The 22,009-nt window shown below is 48.2% G+C and overlaps 1 pseudogene; it reads right to left on the reverse strand.

The window, feature by feature from the left end:
* Window positions 1-941: 941 nt before the first annotated feature.
* On the reverse strand, window positions 942-19,766 carry LOC137862377 (zinc finger CCCH domain-containing protein 11A-like; annotated as a pseudogene).
* Window positions 19,767-22,009: the final 2,243 nt, after the last annotated feature.

The following is a 22,009-nucleotide window of genomic DNA, read 5'->3' on the forward strand; positions in this document are numbered from 1 at the left end:
GACCGTCCCGCCAGGTAATTGCCGTCCGGTGGCACGCTTAGCACAGAGCAGGTGCTGCCAAAGGAGCCTGGAAGCGCTCTGGAGGAGGGCTGTGGGCTCTGGCGCGCGGAGCTCAGCGCCAGCAGTGTGCCAGAGATGCTGGCGGGCCTCTGTGCCTGTGGCTGGGGATCGCCTGCCTCCCACAGCAGCCAGTTGCAGCCCGTGACCCGTACCGGAGCGTACCTCCCGCAGCACCTGAGCCCCGCAGCTTGCCCAAGTCCCCAGGGGCCCAAAGCAGCACCGCAGCAGCGAGTGGGACCCCTCCTGCGACCTGCGGCCCAGGGGGCTGCACGGACTCGCAGAGGGAGCCTCTCCGTCCGCCCGGCCGTCCGCCTGTCCTTCGGCATCCTCTGTGCCTAAGCCGTGCTGAGGCTTTCCCTTTCTCTCCTTCTTGGCAGTGCTCTCGGAGCCCGGAGAAGCCCGCCACACCGGGGTGTTCCAGTTTTTTCAAGAGAATCCAGGTACTGAGCAGCCCGTAAGCGGGAGCCGCGAGCATGGCGGCGGCGCCTTCTGCTGCTAGCAAGGCAGCTTCTTCCCGGAGAGGCTGGCAGCGGGAGAGCGACCGTCTCGGCACTGCCAGAGCTCCCGCAGGCTGCCCAGCAGCGCGAGGACGCGCTAAGGCCCAGAGCTGTTCCTCCAGGTGCGGCTGGCGAGAGGAGCGCGAGTGCCTCGGCCGGTGCCGCCGTGCGCAAGCACTGCCTCGTGAGCGCGGCGGCAATCGTGGGCTCCCTGCTCTTCGGCACGCTTCTGTGCTGCGGGGTCATCCGGCTGCGCAGGAGAAGACAGCAGTGAGCGGCCGTCTCTCGCCCCAGCTCCCCGTCGGCCGGCTGCCGCTGGCCTTGCAGCACCGCCGGTGAGGTGCTGCAGCGCGGCCGCCGGGTGCTGCCCAGCCTCCTCTCTCCGCAGGCGCCTCTCCGCAGCCTCGGAAGCCCGGGCACCGAGACGGGCCCAGCGCCAGCGGCCGCCACCCGGGCCTGGACGAGCGCACCCCAGCCGGCTGCAGCGCGACCGGCCCAGCGCCCTCCAGCCCCCGTGGATACCACCCCCCCGGCCCCCACCACCGTCCCGGCCCTCCTGCCAGGGCTGGGGGCGGCCCCCCCGGCGTGCGGGGCAGCGGGGGGGTGAGGACTGGCAGCCGGCCGGCAGCTTGTCCGAATAAAGCTCTGCACCCGAATCGCCAGTGTCCAGGCTGTGCTTCGCCTCGCGCTAAGTGGCCAGGGGAGGGAGAAGCTACAAGCAACCTGCGGACACCTTTCCCCCCTCTCCAGCCTCTTCTGCCGCTTGTCCCCGCTCTCTTGCCCTGCTCCAGCACGCAGGCCCTCCCATGGCATTGCAGGCCTTCCCAACGGGGTCCTGCATGGGCTTCCCTTTCTCTGCGACACCAGGAAAGGGGAGGCACCGCCATCAACAGGCTGTTCCCAGTGCTGGCAGCCTTGGGGACACCAGAGCATTCCAGACACGAGCTGGGGCTCTCTTCCGAGCAGCTGCGAACGAGGCTGTCCCTTCTCAGATCCGCTTTCCAGCCAGCGGCAGAACAGAGGCAGAACCTCTTCCTCCAGCTTTCCTGCTTCTTTCGCGCTGTTTGCCTGCCTGTTCTTTGTCTCCTTGTCCTGGCCAGCCTGTTGTCCGGCGCCCTGTGGGCTGGACACACAGCTCTCTGTCTCCTCAGGCTTTTCCTTAGAGCATCAACAAGTCCTGAGCCCTGCGGGTTGGATGGCTGAGAGAGGGAGTTAGGGGGATACAAGAAATCGTTAGCCACTAAAAAGGAGGAATTATCCTTTCAAACAAGGCTTTGGAGCCCCAGGAAGAGGCTTTCTGCCCTAATATGTGATGCTGGGGCCAAAAAATGTCAGGGCAGCGTGGTGCACACTCCACTCTCTGCTTCCTCAGAATGGATGTTTGGACCCTAAAATTCAGGCCTCGGCTCCTAGCATGAGGATTTGGGGATTTGAAAGCAGGGCTCTTCCTCTCACATACGGCTTTGCCATCTAAGAAGGCCATGGTGCATCTTATAATAAAATTGTGGACCCTAAAAATAGGGAATTGCCCCTTGGAAATGGCAGCCTGCTCTGTGGGATTGACGTGTAAGCAAGAACAATCCTGTCAAAAGGAGGGTTTATCCTTTCAATCAAGGCTTTGGAGCCCAAGGAAGAGGCTTTCTGCCTTAATATGTGACTCTAGGGCCTAAAAAGAATGCTTTGGGCCCTAAAAGTGAGAGCCTGGGTCCAAAAACGGAGGGTGTAGGTGATAAAGGCGGCTTTGGATCCCAACTATAGGCTCTCTTGTCCTGAAAACGTCCTGAAAGCTGGGTGCTTAAGAACAAGGCTGTGGTCTATACAGAGGAGCCTTGGTGCCATGCCTGTATGCTTCTCAGCTGCAAAGAAAGGGTGAGAAAAAGGCTTTGGATCCACAAAAGATGCTCTTAGCCCTGAAGTGAAGGGGTAATAGGGCAGAAGTCCCCGTGAAGTCCTTCGGCACGATGAAGGCCTGCGTGAGCTCCAGCAGCAGTTTCGTCAGCAGAGGTTTTCCCTGGTGGGGCCGGGGTGTCACAGCACACACACACACACACACACACACACACACACACACAGAAGCGTGTTTTTGTCCAAACATTAAGTATTTACAACAAATTCGACAAGCGCTTTTCCTCTACCAGCAGCAAATGCCTGAGGGCCCCCACAGCTTCACAAATCATAGCGGGAAGAGCCTACCGTGCCGCGAAAAGGTCGGAAAATAATTCAAAATTGATCTGCTAGGGGAAAAAAAATGCTGGCTGGTGGCAGGGTACACAATACACCCGAATCTCAGCTCTGTCCTCCGCAGGGTCAGTGCCCACGCCCAAGCGCGATGCTGATGGCACCCGAACATTTGCTGTAGCAGGCAGCAGAGCCAGCAGCTCAGGGGAGCAATTTTGAAAACCAAGAGGCACTTAAACAACCCTTCATCGACCCCATGACTGCGGCAGAGTCCCGACTGCTCGCCCCGGAGTCCTCACACCAGCAAAAAGCACCAACCAAAGCCTGGGGGAACTTTGGTACAGCACAAGAGAAGGGAGTGGGGGTAGCGGAGCCGCATGGCAGAGCTGCTGCTTTTCACCATTTGATCATCCCTGATAACTGAAAGTAAGGCTGGGTGGGCTGACCCCCACCCCCACTCCTGGCAGCAAGCTCAGTCCACAACACACTGGAATAACGATTCTGCTCCCTCCCACCCCTACAGCTTCATCATCTGACACGGGTACAGTCAAAACAATGGCATACACGAGTAAAAGTCAAGAGTTGACATAGTAACTCCAGGATTTGGCTATCAACTGTCCGAGAAATCAGAACACCGAAGCTTTACAATGTGCCCAACATCGAGTTGTGCCAAGGGGGGAGGAAGGAAGAAGCTTTATGTTTAAGCCTTCAGGGCATTGCTCCACCAGAAGATCGATTTGCAGCCACCATGGCGTGCCAATGGAGATCTTTCTGTGCCAAAAGAAGTGCTTTGTCCTCTCAATAGCGAAGGTAGCCACCTATAGTTACAGAACGGATGCACAAGCCCTTAACTCTGAGCAGCAGGAAAATTTAGGACAACTGAGTGCAGATCCTGCCAATTTCTACCAGTTCAGACTGTGCTTTAAGTCTCATTGCAAAGCCTCAGTTAGAAAAAGGATCACCTCGGGGTATCCAACAAGAAGAACAGTTTTTTTTTTTGTTTTTTTTTTTTAATATACCATAGGACTATGCAGTTCAACTGTCAGTCATCTCGGAGAGTTCAAGGAGGAGCTCATCGTCGTCCTTCCCTAGGTCTAAGTCGATTTCGGCTTCCAGTCTGCCTCCTGAGATTTCCCAAAGTAGCTTCTCCAAATCGTCATCCACAGATAAGGGCGCGTTCCCTGTGGAACTCAGCCGGCGTGTCCGTGCCTCTTCTAGCTGGGAAGAAGCTGAGGTCGAGGTCTCCATCTGCTCCTCTAATCTTGCCGGGCTTCCAAGACGCACTTCAGGTCTTGGGAGAGCAAGAAAGAACAATCAGGATATGCCATTTCTTAACGGGAAATCCCTTTTCTGCAAACCGGCTCTTAAAACTGTAGGCAAGCCCTCCTACGCTTCAATCTTATACAGGGATTGTTATCAATCAACCCAGGGCTACATTTAGAGCCCGATGTGTTACCAGCTACATTTTTCAGTCTGGGGCTTTATCTGTGAAGCCAGGGCACCTGGAGTTGAGGTGGCATTCTTGAGGACCAAAAGGCAGAGGACACTACTCCTCATCTATCACCTCATGAGGAAGTAGAACTTCACCTCCTTCTCGTTCAGGTATTCAGACAACCCAAGAAGTCACTGGAAAGCTGTGCTGACTTGCAGCATTTAAAGAAAGCCTAATTAAGCAATCCTGCTAGCTGCTAGAAAGTGGTTTCAGGTGACTTATTCCTTTGATGGATTTGGGCTTTAATGATCTCAGAACCCTCCTTTTTTCCCACATGTGACAGAATTTATGTTTCCCTGGGGATATACACTGATTAAGAAAAAGAACAAGTTGGGGTTGTCACCTGTTTTGGGCATTTTCTTCAAGTCTGATGGCTGGGATGTGCTCCGGCACGTCTGAAACACCCTAGAAAGCAGCAAAACAGTATTTATGACACATGGGTAAAAGATTCCTTAATAGCTTTTTCCTCCACACTGCTTCTCCTCTGGCATTGCGGAGCCGTGGCCAAAATACAAAACCAAGGTGCTCCTGAAGAAAGTTCACATTCACCTGGAGGTTGCTCATGATCTTGTGTCTTTTAAGAACATGGCATTCATGGACAAAATCCCCCCCACCAGAGAAATCACAGCATCAGAGTACCGGTTAAAGAGTGCCATTCAGCTCATAAATACAGAAGGGTTCTACAAGCATCCTGTAGACAGCTACTGGATTTCAAAGGAAACAGAAGGCCTGCAGAACGTTTGCCTTTTCCACCTTTTCTCCTAGAGGAGGGTAGAAATTTAACAAGGGATCCATCTCTGCATTAGCCCCTGGCCTTACCATGGCTGCTTTTTTGGCTGGAGGTCCCATCATGTCAGCATCCAAGGCAGTCCGGAGTTCCACAGCTCCTATGGCAGAGGGATAACTCCCAGGTGCCTTACGTTTCAGTGCCTTCTTCTTGGGGAAAGTCACTTTCCCACCCGAAGGCTTCGCAGATGTCATCAAGTTGGCTAGAGTAAAAGGAAGAGAGAACTGATACAGTCTTGCTCTGCCTCAGGAAAAATCCAGGTTCTCTTCATCATTTCCACAGTCCTTCTACACAGTTAAATGCATTTGGCCAGCAGAATTGCACCGCCATTGCCTGGATTCTCAGGAATGTTTTCCACATAGTAAACTCTGTCTACCAACAATCCATACAAAGGAACACAGAAACCGAATAGCTACAGTAAATAAGAATCCAGGACAAGGGAAACCTCAGACACATAGCAATCCTAAGTGCAAGCTAGGTTCACAAATATAGACAGCTTTTATATTTCAAGTCCTGCTCCCTCTAGGAAAGGAAAAAGCAGCAGTTAGAGTAGGACAAGAGTGTATGCAACTGTTGTACCAGCTGCCTCACCCTTGCAGTAATGTCCCACAGTTAAGTTGTTCTACAAAGTCCAAATTTGTAGTGTCATTTTCTACTCTCCCGTTCCTTACCTAACATCTGGCTGGCAGGAAAAGAAACAAACTAAGAAAAAGAAAGTACACACTTCACTTCGTAGCATTGCGTGGCAAAATGCACCCAGCCAGAGTTACAGCATGAGAATTGTCATCTTCTGTCTGTATTTCAGAAGACAACCTAAGGAACTCTTAACCTTCAACACTTACTTTTAGCTTCCCGGCCCTGAAATTGAGCTGCCACTTTCCCTGCTGGTTCGGTATGAAAGAAGCCAGCAGTAGATTTGACAGCAGCTTCCTCCTTCCCAAGCTTCTCTTGTTGTTCTCTCTGTTGCCACTTCTCCCACCGTCTCTCTTCAAAGCTCTTCTCTGGACATTTAAGACTTCCACTCTGCTGAGTGGGCTAGAAGGAAAGAAAAGCAGTGCATGAATAGGACAAAAAAAAAAAAAAATCCGTGGAGATTTCGTTAAGAAAATCTGATCAGCAATCCCTCCAAAATGGTCTTGATGTGGAACAGCGTATTAATATCGTTCAGGTTACTGTTGTGTTTTTTTTTTTTTCCCCCTAAAATTCTGCCTGTAACAAGAGCCATGCTTTACTATGGACACAGTCTCACATATCTGCAATATCCACTATGGCAAGCTTCTTTAAACAGCTAGGGTGTTCTGCTGTACATCTATTTATCCCATTCTTTTTAAGCAGCAGAAAGTCATACAAGTTCCCCTAGACAGTATCCACTGACAGATTGATTTCCTTGAACACAGAACTCTGGCCTTCTGTATTAAATCCTTCATGTCTGACAGATCAAGTCAGTAAGAACAAAAAGAATTCCCTCCACGTTAACTGTGTAGATTTCAGCTGGTGCTAACAGGGTTTCTTTGTTGCTGTGGTATAAACAGACTGATTCCAAGTTTGAGGAGTACAGAGTTGTCTGGAAATGCTGCTGGCGATAGGCTTTAGACTGCACTGCAGCTCCTACCAGGTGCTGAAGGGTAAGAACACGCTCAAGACGGTGGCACACGGTGAGTAACCAAACTTGTCAGAATGATCAGAAATTGTACGAATGTATGTGTGTCTTCACAGAGGACTCACCTGTACATCAGGTACAGAGGAAAGTTTAGGAAAAGGCCGGTTCAATTCCACTGCCTTCTTTTCTTTTTTTAAAGCACCTGAAAAAGAAGAGAAAAAAAAGTTTGGTCAACGGCAGAAATAAAGAAAGCTGGGTACTTGTTTCCTTTGTGCATTTATTTCCTTGTGCCCCATGAGAGAGAGAGAGACAGGCTACAATGTGCAATCCATTCAGCAATTATCCATGAAGCAGATCCTGAGCAAACTGAACTTGCTCAAGATGGGAAGCACCTCACTGGGGCAGGCATTAAAGCATCTGTTTATGGAGCACCTGTTAGTTTTGTGCTCCATAAAGATTTCTGCTCTGCTGGGGCAGGTCCGGGTTGTGCTGAGGGAGCTGCACGAGCAGGTCTTGCCCCTGCGCTGGAATCTTCAGTTTTACCATGCCCTTCAGCCTCGGCTTTGGCTTGAGTTTCGCGTCTCTGAAGAGCTTTCTCACGACGGATTTCCTCCAGTGTTTTCACATGGATCTCTCCCATTGGCTTAGCAGCCTTCCCTGTCATCATCAAGAAATGAGGAGAAGCACCAACATTTAAAGAGAGTCCAGCAATAGTTTCAGTCTCCAACATTTGTCAGAGCACTAAGGAAAACTAATCTTGAGTGTTCCCAATAATGCATCTTAGAACAATATCCTTAGAACAACATTCTCCTCCTCCGCTGAGCCACTTGTATTTTGAAGACCAGCCCTATCCAGAGAGAACTGCTACACAGAAATGCTGCTTTAGTACTTTTTCAGACTGCGTTTCAAATTCCTGCTCCTGGCAGTGGTTCTGTTCTAATCGTACGGAACGGTTCACAGAAGCAGCTAAAAACCTTGACAAGGCACAAGTAGAAAAGAAACACACACCTAGAGCCAGATTTCTGATAGTGGCTGTCAGAAGAGCTTCAGCACTCAAGCAAGAGGCATCAGTTCTTTGTTTTTGTTTCAATTAGTTTTTAGGGATGGATGAAAGCAGTCCAAGTTCATGGAAAGGAAGGAGGAGAAAGCATATTTAATATCTAGCTGTTACCTCTCTCAGTACTGGTCTGTTTCGGAGGTAATCCCAGCCTGTCCTTCAGAGACTTGGCAACTTGAACTGCAAAACAGAAAAAGAACGAATTAGGGAGGCTGCAGAATGTCAACTTCAGGTTCACATTGCAAAACAAGACAGGAAAGGGAACTTTGAACCCCAGTGATTACCACCTCAGCCAACATGCAAAAAGAAACATCACTGGAAAAGGACAAACAGAAAGACTAAATACAAAACCCAGGAATCCAATCCAGATGCCCGGTTAGTACCTGGATCTCTCTTGGGTGCTTTGTCAGCATTTCCCGGAGCCTCTACCTTCTTCCCCAGCCTTTCAGCAAGGCGGCGCTTCACTGGAAGGGTGCTTACATCATCTTCAGAGAAAACAAGGAATATTGTAAGAACTTTTCTTTGCAGGAAGCTTTGAGAACAGTCAACAATAAGCTTCTATTTTTCAAGCATATTTTCATAGAATTGCCTTTCAGCTGATAAATGATTTTTTTTTTTTTTTTGACCATTTCTGCAGTCAACACAGATCTCCACTGCAACATATTTTCCTTTCATACATCAAAAATACTCTTTAATGCAGTCATATATAGAAGGCAGCACCTACGTAACAGCTCATAAAAAGTTCTTACCCGCGGAGGCTTTCCGTTTTCCTTGTCTAGCAGCAAGATCTAGTCGAACCACAGGTTCCTCCCCTAAAACAAAAGGGATTTTCTTTTTCTATTTCACAGAAACCAGTAGCCAACAGAAATATTATCCTGTTAGGCCATCTCCAACATGTCAGACACTGTTTTGACAGCTAAACCACATAAACTCATATTTTAACTATAATTAACATAGGAAAAAAATATTAATAGTCTCAGTGCTTGCTTCAAATTCCAGCTGAGATAGTAGAGAGTGAATCTGAGTCTGCTTGACAGCTATACTTTGTGCAGAACAAAGCTGCATAAGCAAGCAGAATATTATTAGGTACAAATGCTGACAAATAGTCCTTTCGAAGGTGAATGTCTACGAGTAAAAGTACTTCCACACTTTTTTCCCTTTCAAAGGCATTTGCACAGCTCTAAACAATTTATACACAAACTCCTGTCATACTGTGTCCACACCTGCCACTGGCAGCCTCTTTAATGCCTCCGAAATTGCTTCTTATACAGCACTGTCTTCTACAGCTCTTTCTTCTCCTTACTCTTCTGTTTTTCAGTTACCCCCCTATTTGCATACTGACACTTTTTTTTTTCTCCTGCCACTGCACTTAACCTGAGCACCAAATCTTGCCAGTACAACCAGGGACTTTAAGCATAAAAGCACGTTTTGAACAGAAGGCAGCACCAGAAGGCTAACATGGGTGAATTGTTTTAATTATTGCTTAACCCTCCAGTTTAGGAGTAATGAAATCAAAACAAAAGCATTCACTATTACCTTTCCTGGAAGACAGTGTCACAGTTCTCACCACTGTCTGGACGTTTTCCTTTTCTAGAGCAGAAAAAATCATAGAATCAATGGGACGAAGAGAAGATCTTGAAGAACCTTCTGTTCAGAGCAACCAAAACATAAGGAAGTTTACCCAACATAAAAAACTATCAGAAAGAACAAAAAACTTTAAATTATTTGTTACTGTCCAAAATACAGCAAGCAGAGCATGTAAATAAGAGAGGTGACTAATTTGCCTCTGGTTGCCCTTTGAACTCCCATTTAGAATACCAGCTGGCTGAGAATCAGGTTGCTTGATGCCCCCCGCTAAAAATGGAAGTCTGTCCCTCAAGCAGCTCCCAGGCACCATCACCTGCCGTGAACAGGATAGGAAAGTAGGGAATATTAACTCACCACCGTGTCTCTTATGTTTTTCCTTCATCTTCTGCGATTTGATTTCCTCAAGTGTTTTTATTCCAAAATTCAGATTGCCCTCTGAAAACAGGAAACAGTTCATGAGACAGGCTTAGAGGCACTCACTGAGGACCACAGCTCCTCAGGCTTCTTAGCGCTCAGCAACTTTCTGAAGTATTTAGAATAAAGCCTGTCAACACTCCTCACAAGTGAAAGAGCCAGAGAACCAAGGGCATTTTGCCCCTCCTTTCATCCTTCAGGCTTAAAAATGTAGTTTTAATTTTAATCCATTTACACGATATTAGATCCCTCTGTCGTTAGATATGGCTTATCAACAGTGGTTGCAAGGCTGCACGTGCAGCCATTTCAACTCCACGCTGTGGCCCTGTTTTGTTCTCCAAAAGTAAAGAAAAGGAGTTCACCTTTCTGACCCAATGGGCACATGATGGTATGAATGGCAGAAATGAGATCATGGAAATAACCGAGTCCATTCAGCACCCCTACATTCTGTTGTGTTTTTACACCACACTGCTTTTGAGTTAACTGTCAAGTTCTTCTGATTTATCCTACTAAGGTGCTGGAATACCTTGTTTAGTAGCAGTAGAACTGCCTTTGCGAGTGGAAATCACCCGTAATCCATTTTTGCCTTCCGCAGCTGGTTGCTGGACGGGAGTTTTAGTTTCTTCTCCTTCCTCAGAAAGTTGGTCTGAAGGGGAAAAATCTATTCAGTTATGCATAGACCAGATTGTTCATGATTACGTAGCTCATGCAGTGACACTTCAGCCCATGCTTCATATAAAAAACTTTGTTGCTCTTTTGTTTTGTTTTGTTTTTTAAACAGCTACACTGACCTGATGAACTCCTAAGTAGAATACACTAGGACAAAACATCTAGGACTCTAGATTCTCTCTGCAGCTTTAACTACTACACAACACATTGCTCTTCAGACAGAAAAAAGAAATTTCCTTCCTAGTTTCACATAGAACTTTACACAACAGACCAGCTAAAGCCAGGAGTGGTTCTAAGCTTTCCTCCAACGTTTCAGGTTCTGTCCACTGACTGCCAGACAAAGCCACCAGTGACCTGGCCACACTGCCTGCCCTATCGCTAGTCAGACCTCAGGTCATCTGTGATTTATACATTCATTTACAGCACAGATTCCTTCAAGAACCAAAGATTTACACAACCATTTACAGCACAAATTCCTTCCAAGAACCAAAACATGCTCACCATCATCATCTTCATCATCATCTGCACCATTGATTACAACTGGAGGGTGTGTAGGGCTTGAGACATTTTCAGAGTTTTCCACTTTCATCACCCCCTTAGCTGTGGAGAGGGATTTGACTGGACAGAAAGTTTGTTTTGCTGCAGTGACATCTGAGCCACTTTCAAAGCATCGTCCGCGGACTCAGGCGGACTTGGCAGTGTAGCTAGAGGAAGAGGAGGATCATCGGTAATATGGCAGTTTAAAACTTTGACCACAATTTGGCAAAGAGATGGTAGGAAAGGCAGATAACCCGCACAGACAACGAATTCAGCATCTCCTTTTGCCCATCCCATCACTGTTTACACCGTCAACAATGACTTCCCTTCGAACAACAACACATCTCCCTGCCACCCAGCAAAAGATGAAACAACAGGAAGCAAACTGCAAGGCAAACATCACACAAAGCCAAGAGAAGCTGAGCACGAAAGCAGAAAACAAACACCAGCAGTACACTCGGTGCAGTACACCTATGGCTGCAGACCTTTTCCTGCACTCACAAATGAACAGTTACCTGATGCCCCCTACAGGATTGGCACCCACTAAGTAATACTCCAAATTAAGTCTTCAGCGCTTCAAGAAAAAGGACCTAAACTCACTCTTGCTTGGTGGGAAGAATTGTCCATCGATGTCACGTCCCTTTGCATGATGAAAAGCACAGTTGGCTTTCTGACAGCCTCCCGGCTGCTTCTCCCAGTAGCAAGGAATCTCACTGCGCTTTTTCTGAAGACAGAAAGAAAGAAAAGCTCGTGATAACATGCACCTGAGGCTTGCAAAGAGATGCGCAGCTCCAGATCATGACAGCTGTCACAACCCAGTGCTGAAACATCATTCCAAAGGTCAGTTTCTCAGTTCAGTGGAGTATTTCTGGGCATATTCACAAAGTTTGCATAAGCTGGAACCACTATGCACATTTAGATTTGTCATCATTCAGTTTGAGAAGACAGGCACTCTCAGACATCAGTTGAGGGTGGCTTAAACTAATACACCTAGGATTATACTAGCATTATTCAGAGGGAAAAAGAACATCTGAAATTGCCTAGGTTAACCCTGTCTAGAACTACTTCTTGGACACTTAGTTCTTCTGCACCTTTAACTTTCCCCACTTCCTACCCCAGGCAGCTAGAACAGCGTTATCTGAAGGATTTTATTTCCCTCTGCTTCCTCCCACCCCCTCTCTTGGTAACAGAAACCAGTATGGTTTTGAAGCAAACGAATCTATCCTGCACAAGCACAATCAGTACACCTACGGCACTGAAAAATGCTTTTGTTGATTGATTTTGAGAACACATCGTTAGGCACTCACGTCAATTTCCATGTGTCTGAATCGGCAGACGTTCCTGAGACAACGACCCTCCTGCCACAGCTTGCAGACCGTCTCATTGCCCAGAGCAGCTTCGCAGTGGCGGTAGGCACATTTGTCTCCCTGGAACCAAAAGGAAACCAACGAGGAAAATAGAGTACAGCCTCAAAAATGGCCATGCTGCTGCCTAAGGTTGCTACAACTGAATTCAGAATCTATCTGGTTCTCAAGTTAACCAAAGACCAGTGTGCTTCCTCCTCCTCATCTACTCCTTCCTGAAAAAAATGGGGAAAAAAAGCAAAGCAAAGGAAAGCCAGCCATACCTTGGTACAGGTAGAATAGAAATAGAAGTAGCAATCGTCTCCTTGTTTAGACATGCCGACGAGTTCTGCTAACAAGCTCGGCTTCTCTCCACAGGGACTTCCTCTGCTCTTGGAGAGAGCTGTCTTCACCCTTGCTTGGGCTGAAAGTCTTCTACTGGCTTGTGAGCAGGGAAATCTTCTTTTGAAAAGTAACCCTCCTGAAGAAAGTAACAAGTGAAAAATAATGAGGAACCAACATTTTTCCAGCTTTCTTCAGTTCATCAAATCAAGTTATCAGTCTCTCGAAGAGAGCAAAGCCTTGAAATCAGCTGTTACATGAACTAACTAAATATGAAAGTTCCCTAAAGCTGCCAGGAGCTTTGTCAGCAAGCGTTCTCTTCCACATCCTCAATAAGATGACTTGGAGCACATCTGGAAGCCTGAAAACGGAGTCACTCCTTAAAAATCCACCTGATCATACATGCAAGTCAATAATCAACTCTGGCTACAAATAACTTCTCTAGAACACAGTTAGGACGCATTAAACAGCACGTTGCAGGCACTGTGGGTCTTCCATTTCACCTACCTGGACAACCTCAGCAAAGTTACAGATCTTCAAAGACTTCCAGTTAACTTCTCCTGGAGGCCGAACCAAGACTGAATCCGTGAATTATTAATAAAGGGGTAGGAAGAATTTTCCCCCTCACTTTGCCAAGGGAACCTCTCATCCACAATTCAAACATAGCATGCGCTTTTAAACAGCTTATAACTAATAGAGGAAGCAAGTCCATTTGAATGCTCTCTCAGACTGGAGACAGCCAGGGTTAGTTAGCTCTTCAAAACAATATAAACCAAAAAACAAAACAAAACAAAAACAAAAAACCCAGCGCATTTAGAGATGAACTCGTGATTCAAAGTGGCTGCAAAAATGAGGCTCCATGTTCTACAGCCGGTCAATCTAACTTTTTTTTTTTTTTAATTTAAAATTCAGTATGTTCCAATTTCTGGTCTTCAAGATTTCTTCACCTATTAAGAAAACACAAAAACCTTTCCCTGTCTTTATTACCTGTACAGCAAAAAACATACCAGTGCATATAAATCCACAGATGTGCATACGCATACACACATCTGTGTTGATACACACACGAGGAGGGAGTGAGAGAAAGTTAGCGAGAGCGACAGTGAAAATCAGAATTTTTGCCTTTTCGACACAGAGAGCGCGTAAAAATTCTCTCATTTTGAGGGAACTAGAAAAAAATGGAGGCTCTACAAAAGATTTTGATGAGTATGCCTTCGAGGCCGATGCTTTGTAACATGAGTGATCTGGGGGCCAGCACACAAATATGCATACGTATGTACATGCATACAGGATAAACAGATCTATACACACAAGCGTGCACAGTGTATGTTGTATGATCTCCATAGCGAGAACAACTCGTAGCCCTGATCAGACACGTAGAGTTGCAATCAATTAAGAGCAGGAAGACAGCAGATCAAGGGTACAGCAAGCTTTGAGAGGCAGGGGAATGCTCACTTTGCCAGTGGCATGGCTGCATGATACCAAGGATTTTGAATTAGTTGGATTTTTTGGAAGCAATTGGGTTTTTCTTTCTGCGCTGTAGCAAATACCACAGGTTTGCCATCACGTGCTGTTCCCTAATCCATATCTCCATCCTCATCCATTGCTGCAGGATCATGAAAGGTTAGAGAAGACGACTTAGGTCTTCTTCAATTTAACAGCCAATGATTTTTCGATGAGCAGAGCTGCAACAGATTTTATTTAGCCACAAGCATTTTGTTTTTCTTTTTTCTGAGATGAAGTCAGAAATTTTAATTTTTTTTTTTTTTTAAAGACACTAAATGTCACAAAACATGCAACCAGACCAGATAAAGTTCAAATTAGAGTGATTCTGAATCCTTTCATGAAAACGCTGCACATTTCTGTGCAAATTATTTCTGACTCTTCTGGACAAAAGTGGATGAAATAGTTCTTACAAATTAATAATCAAAGGTTGGAACCTTTTACTCACACAAACACTAGTGAATTTTCCAGGAAATGTTTTTTTGGCAGGGAATTTTCCCAAATCTAAAATAAAGAGAGGAAAAGTTGGCTTCTCATATTAGTTACTGCTTTTGACTGCTGGACAAAGGGAATAAAAACAGTAGTTAAGTGCAAGCTTTCCTTCTCTTCTTTACTATGGATAGGAATCGTCACTTCGCACCTTTAGCAACTTCAGAAACACACCCAGTGCCATGCAGGTTCCTCTGCATCTACTTCTAACAATTACTGGTGCTCCTTAGCATGGAAGTTTGACTCAAAACACTCTCCAGATTTAGCTCTTTTGACTGCCCAAGGAGCTCATCATTTTGCTTGTTGCCTTCCAGTTTCCTGAACAGACCGGGAGCGCTGTTCAGAATCTGAATGAATCTGGTCTAAGGAATGGGAAGAAAGCAAAACCAAGGATACCTCGCAGCCCTAAATTCCAAAAAAGCAGTCTCATTTTAAAAAGGACCTCAAAAGCTTTTTTTTTTTTTTAAACTGACATCTGCTAACACGGCAATCCAGGCGCTAAACCAACTGAAGTTGCCCCTGAAAGCCTGAATAAAAATTAGTAACTCTGGTGCACTCAGCAGGTCTGTAATAGAAGTTGGTAAGATTTTTAGATTTCTTTTTTTTTTTTTGCTCCAGGGTGCTGGTAAAATTTTTGCATTAAGAGATTTTGAACCTTTTGTACCAAAGAATTAGAGATGCGCTACAGCGCCAGTAGCTGGGGGTCTGGAAATACACACCAACAAGTGTCATAAGCTTTGCCTTTGCTGAAGGAAGATGAATAGTACCAAGAAAATCTGTCTAGTTTGTTTTACAGGCTTGTCTTTCTCAGTATGGAACAAACTGACCTCCCTGGTCTAACTTTGCAGTTGCCTATTCTGCCTTTGTCCTGGAGAGGAGAGCAAGAAAGGAACAAATCTATTTTTGCACTCCAAAAACGCATTAGAGGAGGATTATCACACCCACCTAAGGGTACTTCCTTGTTTGTTTATAAAGCACCAAGTATTTCTCTTGGACAGTCTCTGTTGCTGGTCTGTTTTGTGCCTTCCATTTACAGTAAAGATATTAAGATGCTTACCCCTTGTTTTGTGTTGGTTTTTTTGTTTTTTTTTTTTTTCTAAAGAACAGTGGAAGTGGAGAGTCGGATGACAAGCAAGAACAAACACTAGAAACTCCTTGTTCTGCCCCTGCTTTGTAATCACCCAGCATCACCCCGGCTGCAAAACAGCCTCTGCTGATTTACCTGCTTGTTAAAGCACCCCACAGGCTGCAAGTGCGGTGTGCTAGGTGTCAAGTTCTATTTCGCGGTGCACAGGTAACCATTCATCTTCCCACAGTCGAAGCACAGAACAACCTCTTGCTAACAGAACTCATCCCTGCTGCTGCAAGAAACCTCATGGCCTGCAGGAAAACCTCAAGCTAAGAGTTTCAAAGCAAAAGCAGAAAACGCATGATTTGTACTCTTTATATTGGAGTGAATTCTAGCTGCTAAATGCTGCCTACATCTGAGGGCACGTGCTGAGGCTGGGGGGAAGGACACTCAACACCCACTGACAGCAGGAGTGCAAAGATGCCAGCCAAGAAGGCAAAGGTTAGAGCTGAACGCTGCCTCAGCTTCCTCCAGCAGCCAGCTGGGGGGCACCTTTCAGCACGCTCTCTGAGACTCTGAGCCCCGAGTTACCGCAGCCGCCAGCTACAGCTGCTCCTTGCTGGCCCAAACTATTGGAAGAGTCTTCAAACGTCAGGGACCTGTTTTATGACAGCCTCAAGATCCAATTAATCTGTTCCTGAAGGCGCTGATCGTCCTGGTGTTTCTGGAGCTGTCCAAGAACAATCCTGAACTGAGGCACTCGTCTGATCAGACAGTGCTTCGGCACAGATTTGTCTTTAGCTTGACACATCAAGGTGAAGAGGAATCGACTCTTGCAAGCAACCTCTCAAGCAGGGATCTAATAAGGTGACCAAAACGACAGATCTGTTGTGCAGATCTGAGCACGTCCCTCTGCAGGGAATCACTTTCAAGCCTAAGATGTTTCACCCATCTCCCTGCCCCAGAGCGACACAGGTAAAGCTCTTAAGCAATTGCTAACCTGTTCTCAGTGCTCACGAGTCCCAAATCACTCATTTTACGATCTATAAACCATGGCAGCTGGCACCTAGCTGGCACACGGTGACACTGCACACGTTGGCAGGGTCGTCAGGAGCTGCAAAGTCAGAGCTGAGGGGGTTAAGGGAAAACCACACATCAGTTTAGCAACTTGGCTCCCGTAGGATACTTCCTACGGCAGGAGTTTCAGCAAAGCCACTCAGAGGGACCTGCTGGCTAATTCAAACGGGACTTCTGCTGGAGCAGTCAGAAGGCAGCAGGGTATCAGGAGATATCCAGTGGGCATCACTGTCAGTCTGTGGCATTTTGGGGTCCAGGTATCAGTGGTTAGGTGGGGTTTTCTCTGCTTCACTTTCTCCAAAGCTGTGAAAAAATATTTCTTTTACAGCACTGTACAGTCCCACGTTAAGGATGGAACCAGCTGCATCAACTTCCAGTATGACGGTGTTGGAAAAAGGTGCCTTTGGTGGTCAGGAGCACAGCAGCTCTGCTGATGTGTTAAGTGTGTTCTTTCATCTGAGTTTCCTCATAACAGTATGTAGCTGAGGGGGTCCAAGTTTCCCAGGGAAGATTTATGGTTTTTCTCCTACCAAGCACCAGCTCAGTATACAAAGCTCTGTTAATAACACCCAAGCATGTAGATGTTAAACTGAAACTGCTTTTAAACCTAGTTGTTGTTACAAAAATAGCTTAATACACCATCTTCACAGGGTAAAAATTCACATGGAAGTACAGAAAAACCCAGAAGCGCTTCCTGAGCTTCAGTTTACCAACAGCACCATCGGATTTAGATCCTGGCCTGGCAGCCAGGATGCAGGCTCTGTAAGCATTGCTGCCATGTGGAAGTGCCAAGGCAGGTTTCTGGCCTGCCCTGACTAAAAGACTTTTTTTTTCATACAAACAGCGTGCCAGGTACGCTGTAATGCCAATGTGCCAGGTCAATAGAGGATGTCAAACAACAGAGGCGTTTCTCCTAATTTCTGGCATGAAAACGCTTTTAACAGCATTCTTTTCACCAAGAAACCCCTCTCTATCTTCTCCAATGCTCCAGGATCTGCTGCAGCTGCAGCAGCCGCGCTGCTACAACCCACATCTTTGCCAAATCTTTTCAATAATTGTGCTTTACCTCGGCAATGTTGAGGTCACTCCTCTTCCTCCTCCAGCTGAGGAAGCAGCTCGCTGGCTCTGCCACACCGCAGGTGCGCAAGCGAAAGCTGGGAACACAGGAGTCAAACTCTCAGTGCTCACGAAGCCACCAGGGCACAGGGCTGACACAGAGGCACCCCTGATCTGCTCTCCCACCCCGCTGCGAGGCTCGCAGCAGCCCCGACCCGAAGCGCACACAATGCTTCGCATGGTGATGTCACCGCTGACTCTGAGTCCCCAGGTGAGGATCTGCCTCACCACTCTCAATGCTGGGGTTGGGTTTTGGTTTTGTTTTTTTTTTTCTTTTAAACATTCACAGCTTATGGGAAACCATCAGGTAAACCACAGATCGCTAGGGAAGAAGTCCCACACGAGGGAAGTCCGTGCTTTTCTTCCAGGCAGCGGCACGTGCTTTAACACGCCGCGTTCGACAAAGCAGCTCTCCCTGTTTTGCTCAGTGGCAACAGGCACGACTGCAACGCACACAGGTGTAGGCAGCACCTGCAGGTCCCAAACCCTTAACCGGTTTGTAGAGAGCACCAATTTTTGAAGTAGTGGTTCTCCCTTAATCCATGAGCCCTTCTTTCCTTTATTTATAGCGGGTGGCTCTCCTCCATTTTCCTCCTCAGTGTCTGAGCAGACACTGGGAATCGTTTCCGGAGGAAGGGCACTGCTGAAGCTCCTACATCTACTCTCCGAGAAAAGAGAGTATGTCAAAGAATACAGATTTCCTTTCTTTTTCCTTTTTGAAATACAATTTCTGAAATCAACGCTGCCGCCTGGCAGCAAATACCTACGGGACTAAAGAGGATTCCTCATCCTCACTGTAACGTTGTAGTTAACCTCCCAACGAACCCATCTCCCCAGGAAGCGGCCATTTGAGATGGGAAGGGGCAGAGCAAGAGGAAGCTCTCCTTAGCCTAGCTCTTCCCCCAACACCACCTCGCCACCCAGCACCAAATTCAATTCACCTGCTCCGCCCGACCAGTCGAACGGGCGTCCGACGCTGGCACACGCCACAGCGCTGGTTCTGACGTGGCTTAAATCACCTATCCGCAGAATATCTCGGGTCTGTACGCTCAAATAACGCAGTAGTTGAGAAATAACACCCAGAGCTCACACTCTGAGTGCAGCCCAACAGCACCGAAGCACCGGGAGGCTAAACATTCCCAACCTGGCAACAAGGCTGACCCAAGCAACAGCACGGAACCCTTCTGCACCTTCAGCGTGGACATCAGCGGAAGGAAACACAGATTTTTTTTTTTCTCCTGGGGCTGCACCGCTCAGGCCCAGCAGAGCAGTGCTTCCCCTTCCCTTCTCTGTCTGTGCCAAGATCGTGCCTCGTCTCTCGAGTCCTGCCCGTGATGGTGCCTGGCCTCAGCCCCTTGAGGCGGCCGTTCCTCCACCACCGCAGCTCTCTTGGCAAGCTGCGAGTCATTTTATGTCTTGTCACGGCTTTCCAGAGCCAGGCACACAGGTTCTGGAGAAGGCTGGGGCAGGACAAGCCTGCTTTAAGCCCCAAACTCCTCTCAGGCCAGGCCTACCCTCCGGGACCAGCAGCACTCATCCTGCCTGCCCCAGGACCCGCAGGTTGCGCCCTGTGGTAGCAGCAAAGAGCCCCCCAAATGTCTGTCCTGGGGTACACAGGGGTGAGGCAGCCCCGTCACTGCACAGACACCCACGGGACACGTCACCAGAGCCGCTAGCGGCTTGGCAATTAAGGACGTGGGAGAGGAGCCCACGTCACGCAAGCATTCGTGGCTGCCCTGGACAAAGAAAGAAACAGTGGCTGTTTTTCTCCCCATTTAAATAGCTAAAAGCACCGCTAACAGTTTCTTTCTTTGCGTCCAGCCTGTACTACGTTTAAAGAAAGAAGCAGCTTCTGCTGAGGAGGTGGAAGATGCTGTCAGCAGAAACACCGTGCCTAGAATGCGAGCAGGGAAGACAGCGATGCTGCGAAATAAAGCTTTTACAGCCGCTTCAGATCATAGAATCATAGAATCATAGAATCATAGAATATCCTGAGTTGGAAGGGACCCTTAAGGATCATCAAGTCCAACTCTTGACACCGCACAGGTCTACCCAAAAGTTCAGACCATGTGACTAAGTGCACAGTCCAATCTCTTCTTAAATTCAGTCAGGCTCGGTGCAGTGACCACTTCCCTGGGGAGCCTGTTCCAGTGTGCAACCACTCTCTCTGTGAAGAACCCCCTCCTGATGTCCAGCCTAAACTTCCCCTGCCTCAGCTTAACCCCGTTCCCGCGGGTCCTGTCGCTGGTGTTAATGGAGAAAAGGTCTCCTGCCTCTCGACACCCCCTTACGAGGAAGTTGTAGACTGCGATGAGGTCTCCCCTCAGCCTCCTCTTCTCCAGGCTGAACAGGCCCAGTGCCCTCAGCCGTTCCTCGTATGTCTTCCCCTCCAGGCCTTTCACCATCTTCGTAGCCCTCCTCTGGACACTCTCCAACAGTTTCATGTCCTTTTTATACTGTGGTGCCCAGAACTGCACACAGTACTCGAGGTGAGGCCGCACCAGCGCAGAGTAGAGCGGGACAATCACCTCCCTCGACCTACTAGCGATGCCGTGCTTGATGCACCCCAGGACACGGTTGGCCCTCCTGGCTGCCAGGGCACACTGCCGGCTCATATTCAACTTGCTGTCTACCACGACCCCCAGATCCCTCTCTTCTAGGCTGCTCTCCAGCGTCTCATCGCCCAGTCTGTACGTGCAGCCAGGGTTTCCCCATCCCAGGTGCAGGACCCGGCACTTGCTCTTATTGAACTTCATGCGGTTGGCGATCGCCCAGCTCTCCAACCTATCCAGATCCCTCTGCAAGGCCTTTCCACCCTCATTCGAGTCCACAACTCCTCCAAGTTTGGTGTCATCAGCAAACTTGCTCAAAATGCCTTCTATTCCTACATCCAGATTGTTTATAAAAATATTGAAAAGTACCGGCCCTAAAATGGAGCCTTGAGGGACCCCACTGGTGACCGCCCGCCAGCCTGACGCAGCCCCATTCACCATAACCCTTTGGGCCCTGCCCGTTAGCCAATTGCTCACCCATCGTATGATGTTTTTATTTAGCTGTATGGTGGACATTTTGTCACAGAATCACAGAATTTTCTAGGTTGGAAGAGACCTCCAAGATCATCGAGTCCAACCTCTGACCTAAAACTAACAGTCCCCACTAAACCATATCCCTAAGCTCTACATCTAAACGTCTTTTGAAGACTTCCAGGGATGGTGACTCCACCACCTCCCTGGGCAGCCCGTTCCAATGCCTCACAACCCTTTCAGTAAAGAAATTCTTCCTAACATCTAACCTAAAACTCCCCTGGCGTAACTTCAGCCCATTCCCCCTCGTCCTGTCACCAGGCACATGGGAGAACAGGCCAACCCCCACCTCGCTACAGCCTCCTTTAATGTACTTATACAGAGCAATAAGGTCACCCCTGAGCCTCCTCTTCTCTAGGCTGAACAAGCCCAGCTCCTTCAGCCGCTCCTCGTAGGACTTGCTCTCCAGGCCCCTCACCAGCTTCGTCGCCCTTCTCTGGACCCGCTCAAGCACCTCGATGTCCTTCTTGTAGCGAGGGGCCCAAAACTGAACACAGTACTCGAGGTGCGGCCTCACCAGAGCCGAGTACAGGGGGACGATCACCTCCCTAGCCCTGCTGGTCACAGTGTTTCTGATACAAGCCAGGATGCCGTTGGCCTTCTTGGCCACCAGAGCACACTGCTGGCTCATACTCAGCCGACTGTCCACCATCACTCCCAGGTCCTTCTCTGCCTGGCAGCTCTCCAACCATTCCTCTCCCAGCCTGTAGTTCTGCTTGGGGTTATTGCGCCCCAGGTGCAGGACCCGGCACTTGGCCTTATTGAACTTCATACAGTTGACCTCAGCCCATCGGTGCAGCCTATCCAGATCCTCCTGCAGAGCCTTCCTACCCTCGAGCAGATCGACACACGCACCTAGCTTGGTGTCATCTGCAAACTTACTGAGGGTGCACTCGATGCCGTCATCCAGATCATTGATGAAGATGTTAAAGAGGACCGGTCCCAGCACCGAGCCCTGGGGGACGCCACTAGTGACTGGCCTCCAACTGGACTTGGCTCCATTCACCACAACTCTTTGGGCCCGGCTATCCAGCCAGTTTCTAACCCAACGAAGCGTGCGCCAGTCCAAGCCAAGAGCAGCCAGTTTCTTGAGGAGAATGCTGTAGTTG

Source organism: Anas acuta, chromosome 11 (assembly GCF_963932015.1).
Source record: "Anas acuta chromosome 11, bAnaAcu1.1, whole genome shotgun sequence".
NCBI classification, from domain to species: Eukaryota; Metazoa; Chordata; class Aves; order Anseriformes; family Anatidae; genus Anas; species Anas acuta.